Genomic DNA, 6,205 nt, shown 5'->3' with positions numbered 1-6,205 from the left:
CTCTCTCTCTGTCTCTCTCTCTCTCTTTCTCTGAAAATTCTGCTAAAATCTGGCCCCCACTCAACTTTTCTCCTCCTTGGCTGACTGCCTGTCCCTCCCTTCCTTCCTCTCACCCTATCTCTGCTCTTTTCCTCCCTCCTCTCTCTCTCACTCTCTCTGTGAGCTTTAAATGTGGGTTCAGGTTGTTAGGCAGTGTTATTTGGGGTCCGGAGTCTCTTCTGCATTGCAGTTTTTAGAGAGGCAACAGGGAGAGCAGCTCTGGGAAGAAACATTTAGCACAATTTACTGCCTGGACACACATGAATTAACACTGACAAGGAGACAAGAGTGTGTGTGTGACCGCTGCACAGCTATCAAAAAGAGTGGCATGTGTCATTATCACACACATCGATCTGGATCAGAAAAGTCACATGAATGAATACATGTACATGCGATGCATGCATATGTGTTATGATGCAAAGTGACTGTGACCATGTGTCCTCCACATCCATGATAGATTGGCAGAGTTGAGTTTCCTATGACTCTGCATTTCTCAACCTCCCCTCCCCCTACCCCCTCTGGTATTGATAATAAGCTGCACCAGCAGTGTCAGGTTTTCCTGGATCAGGACAATCATCATCTGAGACTTTCTGACGTGTGTGGGCAGGTTTAGCTATACTTGTGAGGACCACATTTTTGAAAATGTCCTCACAAATATAATAAAACTTGAGAAAACTGACTTGTGAGTACCTTTTAGCTGGCCTCACATGCAAAAAAGGCTCATAAATCAGTTAAATTATGTTTATCTTTAAATCTAATGAAGTGCACAGGTTTCTGTGAGGGTTAGGTTTAGGGGTAGGGGATAGAATATATATTTAGCCTGCCATAAAATATATGAAAGTCAATGAGATGTCCTCACAAGTATAGTAAAACCTACGTGTGTGTGTGTTTTGTTATTTTGGGGTGATTCATAATGCCTTGCACAATATAAAGTTTGTTGTGAACAGAGAGAGGTTCATGTACATTTCCTGGTGTAACTGAACTGTAAAACATAAGACCATGAAAGGGAATGATTATGATAATTATGGTGTTTCTGGGTAATTCTAAACAAAGGATTAATACTCTGTTATGTTAAAGGTCTACATTCTCAGCGTAATATGCAGAGACAACTTTAAGTCATTGGTGGGCTGATTTCCCAGAGTGAAACAATGTGGTGCTATCAAGACACAGCCTTTTGTTTAAGTGTTCCAAACAGCCTGACACAGCAACATTGACTCAACCAATGGCATAAGTTTGGAAGAGGACTGTAAATTTTTTGACCAATGGAAGACTGGGGGAGTGTTCAGAAACCCTGTATGGTGACACTGGTAGTGCAGAAATTACACACTTCACATCATGTTATCAGCTGCCATAGTCATATTAACAGACATCCCAAGTCTCCCGGAAGTTCCGGGAGTGTCCCGCGTATTGATAGCGGCTCCCTGATGCCCGCAAATTAGTTAAAATCTCCCGGAATCAAGAGCGAGCGAGCAAGAGCGGTTAGACTGTGCTCCAAATCGTGTAGAGCGCACGGCAGAGAGGGAGAGAGCGAGAGACCTTGCGTGTGTGTATCAAGAAGTGCATGTAAGACAGAGAGCATCCTGATTGGCCTGTTTCGGTAAGTCAACCAATCAATTGTCAGTGTGGGCGGGCTTTTATCTCTTCTCCCGAACCTAATTAATCAGTTCAGTGTATATAGACACAGGAGCGCCATGGCAGAGGGAGAGTGCCCCAAAAAGCGAAAATATAAGACACATTTTACGCCAGACTACACGAAAGTGTACCCCTGTCTAATAAGAGTGAAACATAATGACAGTCTTGCACGCTGTACAGTTTGTAACAGTGACTTCAGCATTGCCCATGGCGGGTTAAATGATTGTAAAAGACATGTTGAGGTGAGTTAAACAAGTTTAATTTCATGTGCATATTATTCAGGCCGGCTGGCTACATGAAAACAATAAACTCCTTAGACCTGTTTAAAGTTGCAATGGAATATAAATAAAAGCAGTTTACATAAATAGTATAAGCAGTTTATATTAAAAGTAATCTACATAATTAACAAATAATTGCATAGGCCTATAGCCTAAAGAAATTATATATTATGCTTTTATATCTTTTAGGGGAGGGGTCCGGGATACATCCCTGAAATGACTTTTTGCAGGTTGGGATGCCTGTATTAACAAATGAAACCAAAAACAACAGAGAGAAAACTAAGGCAGAGAGATATTCAGTGTGTATGGGTTACAGACTGAAAGAAAATAAATATGGCCATAAATGAATAAAAAGGGTAATTAAAGGAAACACGCTACTGAATCTACAGCGCCGCTATTGAATCCCAAGCAAAATAACAACATTTTGTGAAGAAATTTTACCAAGTTGTGATCTTGCTGTATAAATTAAAAGCAATTAAATAAAAATCTCATAAAATTATGGCAAAAAACAAAACCACATCTTACTATTGAGTTACATGCAGAAACAAGCGCAACCAGTGTAGTTCAATTTACAAGCAAATGACTGAAGTTATTTTAATTAAATAAAGTTCAAAATGTAAGGGAGGAGCTTCTTCATCTAGGCCTACCAATCATATCCCAAAAATATAAAGGTTGCTGCTTCCCTTGCACCTCCCCATTTCTACTTTTATATAATGCCTATGCCAATTATTTTTTCAAAATTGTCTTTCTATTTCTTGCTGTAATGTCCTAGTCCTGTGCTTGAGCCCCTCCATTATGGACAACATGCCAAATCCGTTTACCTCAATGCACTCCAGGACTAAACCAGTGAACTTGTAAATAGTAAAAAAAAAAACTAAAACTCATAAGTGACCGTTTGAATCACTCGGACGAAATGTTCGCTGAATGACTTGCTGAATCAGTAACTGAACTGAAGTTATCATCACTTTCAGAAATATATTTACTAGAGCTGTTGAAATTAATGCATTAATTAATTTAAAATGTTTAACGCATACATTTTCTTGTATGCGTTACCAATATGGCATTATAATCGAACCAGGGGCGTAACTACAGGGAGGGCACAGTGGGTAGCTGCCCTAATGCCTGGGGTGAGAGGGGGGCCCATTAGGTGATGAAAAATGACAGAGGCCACACAAGGAGGGGGCCCAACAGGTTCTTTACACTGGGGCCTGCAAGATCCAAGTTATGCCACTGATTCTGATATTTTATTCAGGTCTGTGAGTTCTGAACACTGGTTGGAATAGAGCGGAACCTTTGCATTTGCAATGTGTTAGGGGATATTACACTGATGTACACACCATAAACCCACACACAACAGCAAGAAAATTGCCATCTTACCAGACAATTTGAATGAAGTATTATTACATGGACAGTGCCAGCACTAAAAGCCAAAAAATACACTCTCTGCGATGCTTTTCATGTTTAGTTCAAAGCGGTGCAAATCATGTAAATACGGCTTCACAATTGCTGAAGCAAAGTGTATAGCCACGCTTATTATTAGAGTTTAAGAGAATGAATGCCCTCTGCAATGAACACACAAACAACGGGGACTAGTTGTTTGTGTGTTCGGAGTGGTGGTGGTGTAGTGGCTAAAGCACAGGGCTGTTAATCAGAAGGTCACAGGTTCTAACCCCACGGCCACCACCATTGTGTCCTTGAGCAAGGCACTTAACTCCAGGTTGTTCTGGGGGGATTGTCCCTGTAATAATTGCACTGTAAGTTGCTTTGGATAAAAGCATCTGCCAAATGCATAAATGTAAATGTAGTTCTTCCAATTAGGCTGCATTACAGTTGAACATTTTTATGACCTTCCCTCGCTAACTTCACTTGGTCTCATGGACTCGGATATACGTAATTGCTTATGTTGCGTGAGTGCCAACTACTGGCGGAAGACCTGCAATGAGTTCAAATGGAAGGGGCTAAGCCCTTGAGCACTTCACCCGCTATAGAACCCAACGTAACTTGTGCAATAAGGCTGTCATTTTATGGAATTATTTTGCGATTTTTACACCTGAGAAGACAACAGCTTCGGAGATTGAAGCAATCCCAGATTTAAGTAAAGTTTAGTTGTAATTTCAGAGGCTTATATATAAATCTGGTCTGTTAAGAAAAAATACATTTTTAAATTTATTGTTAGAAAGAATTATCGTTGGCTTGAACTATTGTCTCAAAAGGCAAAATCTGTTTGATTGTAAAGACAAAGGTAAAGACTGCTTGGAGAGTTAGTGAGTGTATGTTTAAAAAAAATGTGAACCGGGGCCTCTCACTTACACTCTGGAAAATGTTAATGTTACTTGAATTGGTGTTATTTTAGTGCATTTCTATCTTTATATTGTGTAATGCTTTGTTAATAAAACATTATTGTTACATATTTGGTATTCTATTTTTTCAAATTTCTGCAATTTTGAAATCTGGGATTAATCGCGATTAACTATGAAAAATATGCTACTAATTGCTATTGAAATATTTTAATTGACTGACAACACTAATATTAACAATTCTTGAAACTGAACTTACTGACAGGTAGTTCATGACAACTTTAAAATAGAAGTTTAACATTTTTAAATAACATTTCCAAAGTTTTTTTTTTTTTAGGTATAAATGATATATTTGAACTAGCATGCATAGTTTTATTGTTCTTACTTAAATATAATTTGTTTGTTTTTAAACTAATTATGTGTGTGTGTTAAAATTATATACTGAACATGGCTCTATACATACTGTATATGTGGCTGAATGGTGGCTCCCCTTCCGCAAAAACACTGGGAAAAGTGAAAAAATGGAAAGGGAGATGTGGGGAGTTTTACACACACACACTGTTATTTCTGTTGACTCATTCTCTGTGCCTTTACATATCTACCCCTATGCGGGCAGAAGATATTCTTATGCTGGAAGCTTATCTTATTGTGATAAATCAGGCCCTTGTTTGGGCCTGTCCATTGAGGACTGCACACCACATGTAGATTTCTTTCTCCATTATTTCCACATAAATTTGAGATGTGTTAAAATTATGTTGCAGTAAACTTCATCCTCTCAAGTTCAATAAGGATTATGTTATAAAATGTTACCTCTGTTGTTGCATGAATGATCCATTTGGCTGTGGCTGTTACAAATGCTGTTACAATATTAAATTCTGAGGTTTATAAATGTTTTCTGGTAGTTTTTTACTTTTTTTAGAAGTTAATGGCAAACTAATCTAAACTCAAACACAATAGCTTTTCTATCATTGTAGGAACTTTCCATTTACTTCTATTGTTTTATTTACATTTACATTTATGCATTTGACAGAATTTATCCAAAGCGACTTACAGTGCACTTAAGGGACAATCCCCCCGGAGCAACCTGGAGTTAAGTGCCTTCCTCAAGGACACAATGGTGGTGGCTGTGGAGCTCGAACCAGGGGCCTTCTGATTGATAGTTATGTGCTTTAGCCCACTACGCCACCACCACTTCTTTTATACTGCACTAATGATATTTTGACATTTTTTAAAGACATTATTTAGTATGTTTTATTTTTATGCCATTTCAGTTTAATCTTTGCTGGCCCCCACAATGTAGGTGATTTCAGTTTTTACAATATCCAAATTGTGGATATTATTATTAGTCAGGGGACAAAATATCTATTTTTAAGAAAATTGACAAATTAATATATCTCCCATGGTCATAGTGTTGTAGCACCTGAATTGAAGACAATGGTACAAGCAATTGAGAGTGAGTGAGTGAGTGAGTAAGTGAGTGAGTGTGAGTGCATCAGGGCTGCGGTTCAGAATTCTGAGGTCCGTTTTGAGGCTCTTGAGCTGGTCTGCAGCAATGAGCTGCACTGAATGTGCCTAGGCTTTTTTCTGCTTTTCTGGACCAGTTCCCACCGATGCTGCATTTCTTTCTCATCACACACACAGACACACACCCAGAGGTGTCCTCTGCTGGTGCAGCAAAGAGTCTGGCAGGGGACGAGCATCATTCAGCACTCTCTGGTATACCGCAGTGAGTGTGCAAACACACACATACACACTCATGTAGGCCTATAGGAATTCAGGTTCTCTGTTTGCATGAGTTTGGTTGAAACAGTTGAAAATCTACAAATTCAATTACTACTTACAGTCTCTTATCGCAGTACAACAAAGAGGACATCAGCAGCAGGATGAAGAAGCATGCTTTTATAATAAACAGGCTCATGATTGAGCCTCAGACCAGTCACATAAAAATAGCTTATCAGT

The 6,205-nt window shown here is 38.9% G+C and overlaps 1 protein-coding gene across 1 annotated transcript in view; it reads left to right on the top strand.

Moving 5' to 3' along the window:
- The first annotated feature begins 1,405 nt into the window (after positions 1 to 1,405).
- LOC127625827 (platelet-activating factor acetylhydrolase IB subunit alpha2-like) overlaps positions 1,406 to 6,205 on the top strand; it is a 28,952-nt gene continuing 24,152 nt past the window's right edge. Inside the window, exon 1 of the mRNA XM_052101251.1 lies at positions 1,406 to 1,636. The gene's annotated coding sequence lies outside the window, so the exon portion shown is untranslated. The remainder of the gene's footprint in view (positions 1,637 to 6,205) is intronic.

This window comes from Xyrauchen texanus, chromosome 3, assembly GCF_025860055.1.
Source record: "Xyrauchen texanus isolate HMW12.3.18 chromosome 3, RBS_HiC_50CHRs, whole genome shotgun sequence".
Taxonomy (NCBI): Eukaryota; Metazoa; Chordata; class Actinopteri; order Cypriniformes; family Catostomidae; genus Xyrauchen; species Xyrauchen texanus.
Note: the sequence above shows the minus strand (reverse complement) of the source record. Positions and strands in the feature narration are given on the sequence as shown.